Below are 4,047 nucleotides of genomic sequence, written 5' to 3' on the forward strand. Positions count from 1 at the left end.
CCGCGCCTTCGTCGTCCCGTCCCGCCGTCGCCGCCCGCCGTCACCGACCCCGCCACCGGAACCGCTCGCCGCCGCCGACGAGGTAGTCGCTACCGCCGCTGGTTTTTCTAGGGAAAAACCGATCGATTTTTTTGAAACCCTAGGTTTATTTTTTTAGATCGGTTTATTTTTTTGGTTTAGTTAAATAGCGGACGTTTGTCCGTACGTTCGTTTTAACGAACGTTGTTCGTCCGTTAGCTGCAGACAGCGAACGTTCGTTCATTAGCCTGTTCGTCACGTTTTATTTTCTAGGGTTTTTTCGCGATTATTTCCGATCAGGATTTCTGCCCTGATCTTCGTTTTAGTTTATCTTTTTGCCCGTTTATCCGATTCAGGTGATTCAAGCGCCTAGATCTTCATCTCGAAGCCCTCTTTCTGTTTAACCAACTTGATCAAGATTTTGGTACTGCAAAATTTGACTTTAGTCCAGATAGTAAACGGGTCTTGTTTCTTTCGTAGTTTGAGTTTCGTTGCTCCGTTTGATTTGATTCTTTTTGCAAACTAGAGTTCTTCAGTTGAACTTTCTGGTTAGATCTCTTATTTAATTTTTACCCGTGCTTCTAGGTTAGTGCTTATGTATGTTATTGTTTGTTTGCGATAGAGTACCCGGAGTGCAAAGCATGCTACTACGAGTCTCTAGGTTTTGCGGATCATCAGCAAGGCAAGTAACACCTTGATCATACCTCTTTATTACCCAGTTTTATGCATTAGATCAATCCTCAAACATTGCATGGTTAGGATCTGATTAGCATGTGGGTTTGGGAAGTAGATGATGAGGTAGAACCTATTGCCCTGTTTATTATCAAACCTTTGGGAGTTACTTCTATGTTATGCTTATATTGCGGACGTGGATTGGGTGAGTGAATCCATGACAGATGTGAGTATTGTTAATTAATGGTTAACTTAAGGTGGATACTTAAATACACATCTGGGTGGATTGGTTGAGGCACCTTGGAGTACCCAGTGGTTGTCAGGGCACCTTGAGAATCCAGTGTTATCCTAGGATATCCCGGAGTACCCATGTGATCATCCTATGGTTCGCCACCCAGGCTCAAAGGGATCATAAGATTATTCATGCTGGAAACTTCCGTGTGCAGCCACAAGCCAATATGGGCTCTGGCATAGTTGAGTAAGTTGCGTGAAGCTCTTGAAGAGGTATACTAGCAGATGTAGTGGGTTGTAGGTTGTACTGTCTACCCAGAGTAGGGAGTTAATGCTTCAGAAAGACTATGTCTCGAATCTCTGATCATGGATGTGTTCGAGTCTTCTGGGGAAAAGTGCGCAAACCTCTGCAGAGTTTATAAACTAATCATGATTAGCCGTGTCCCCAGTTATGGACATCTTGAGTATATGGTTCTTGAATTATCATGTTGATCTCATCACTCTAAATTAATTTGATTGGGTTAAGGTATTGAGTTGGAGTTACCTTCTCAATGTTTAACAACCACCATGATAGTTAAATAAAATTTATTCCTTTGTTGTAGGGAAAAATTGGCTTTATGCAAAATGGTAACCATAGAGCTTTCCACCAGCCATATATGCACGTAGTGATAGCATTCATTCTGTTCATTACTCTATGTGTTACATTGCCAGCATATTCCATGTGCTGAACCATTTCATGCTGTAAAATTTCATGTTGCAGACTTTTCAGACGACGAGTATGGTGCCATAGGTCGTTGTCGTTCACTCAGCTATGCTGTTGGAGTTGATGGACTCACTTTATCTTCTAAACCTTCCGCTGTTATCGTTTTTAGATGGCCTTAAGCCATATTATTGTAACAAGTTCTCTTTTGAAACATTCGATGTAATAAGTGTGTGATTGAAACTCTGTTATAAATCCTCAAGTACTGTGCGTGTAAGCATTACCGATCCAGGGATGACACTGATGCACAGAGACTAGACTGCTTGAGGTCTGGTCACTACAAGATGGTATCAGAGCACATGCTGACTGTAGGAGACGACCACCAAGCTAAAACCATAGGTCACTCCTCTCTTCTCATTTCTGACTCCTCTCCTATTTTCTACTCTATAGGATGGCGGATGCAAGGAGCAAGTTTACACAACCGGATGAAGACACTCCTTTTGGACGACACTTGAAGGAAGTTACTAGGTACCTGAATATCGGAATACCAAGCTTCACCGGGACCTACATCGCCACTTTACCAAAAGAGGAGCACTGGATGATTCGAGTTCAAGTTCCAGGAAGGACGTTCATGCCAGTCACTGAGCCCATAGAGTTTTCCTTTGATGCACCAACCTGGAGTCTAGGAAAGAGCATGGCAGCCCACATCACCACGGGACGCATTGGAGAAGTTTACCACAAGGATCTTAAGGATACTATCTACTAGATATCTGGGCGCCGAGATGAGCAATGGGAGATGATCAGCACCAGGAGGGACATGTCCATTGCAGCTTTCATCTAGGAGTTAAACCAGCACATTCGTCGCCAGGAGAACCAGATGTGTGCAGGTATGATAGATCTGAAGAAAGGCAATGATCAGGATCACGAAGCTAGAGGAAGAACTCAAGTCTACATGCGATGGATATGAGGAGGAAATGACGATACTCGTGGAGAAGACTGACGATCTGACAAGGAAGCTAGGAGTATTCATGGGAGACCCCGCGCCAGGAGGAGAAGACGACGATTCCAAGGACATTCGCTCGGAGGACTACATCATCATCGACGACACCGACTTAGACCCCGATGATAGTGATGATGACTATGTTGATGAAGTTGGAGCAAATATCATGGAGTCTTCCACCGATTAAAACTTCTAGTCGACCACCATACGAGTAGTAGTATTCCCCCATGAAATTAGTATAGTCTGAGCACTTTTGTAACGATAGATAGACCAATTGTATGCCCTTGTTTGAATTGATTGAAGTGATATGATTGTGTTTGTCTCATGTGCATATGGGTAGTGTTTTCCCTCTAGACCTCATTCTATTCTGTTTTCTCACCTTTTCTAAACCCATCAGATCCCTCCGAGACGTGACAATGGATTTGCTTTCCCACCGGAGCTCACTCAGTTGATCCAGCAGTAGAATACCCTGATGCAACTACTAGTTCAGAATCAGAAGCAGGGGAACAACAACAAAAACAACCCACCCGCACCACCATTGTTGATCACTTAGCCCGTTTTCTAAGGCTGAATCCACCGGTGTTCTCTAGTAGCAGCGAGCCCATTGTTGTAGATGATTGGCTCCGCAAGATTGGAAGGGAGCTGACCGCTGCAGGATGCACAGATGCGGAGAGAGTGCATTTTGCCGCACATCAGCTTGATGGACCCGCAACATCATGGTGGGAGAATTTCACAACCACTTACCCCATTGACACTGTCACATGGGACCAGTTCCAGCAGGCTTTCCGCACTGCCCATTTTTCAGCTGGAGCTATGAACATGAAGAAGCGCGAGTTTCGCAACTTGCGCCAAGGAGGACGCACAGTGGGCCAGTGTGTGGATGAGTTTAGTAAGTTAGCACGTTATGCCCCAGATGACGTCACTACAGATGCCGCTAAGCAGGAGAAGTTTCTGGAAGGACTAAATGATGAGCTGAGAATGCAGTTGATGGTGGAAACCTTCAACAACTACCAGGAGTTGGTAGATAGAGCTCTCATGATTGAAGGGAAGCAGCAGCAGATTGCCGCAAGAGGAAGTATGGACAAGGGAAGTACTATTCAGGAGCTCAGTAGAGGCCCCGTTTTACCTCGAACCCGGGAGGACACATTCACCATAACCATGGAGGCCATAATTCCAATGGAGGGAGTTCGCATAACCATAGTTGCCCCAAGAATGGGAATGGGAATGGAGGAAGCGACGACTAGAACCGTTCCAACCCAGCAACGCCCGTCAAGAAGGATCTAAGTCACATTACTTGTTTCAAGTGCGGGAAGAATGGACATTACGCCACGGAGTGTTCTGAAGCAAAGAATGGAATGGCAATGGAAGCTCTAGGAAGAAGCCCAACTGATGTAGGGCGGAACCCTAGGGGCCGATCTTTCACGTT

This window comes from Triticum dicoccoides, chromosome 5B, assembly GCF_002162155.2.
Source record: "Triticum dicoccoides isolate Atlit2015 ecotype Zavitan chromosome 5B, WEW_v2.0, whole genome shotgun sequence".
Lineage (NCBI taxonomy): Eukaryota > Viridiplantae > Streptophyta > Magnoliopsida > Poales > Poaceae > Triticum > Triticum dicoccoides.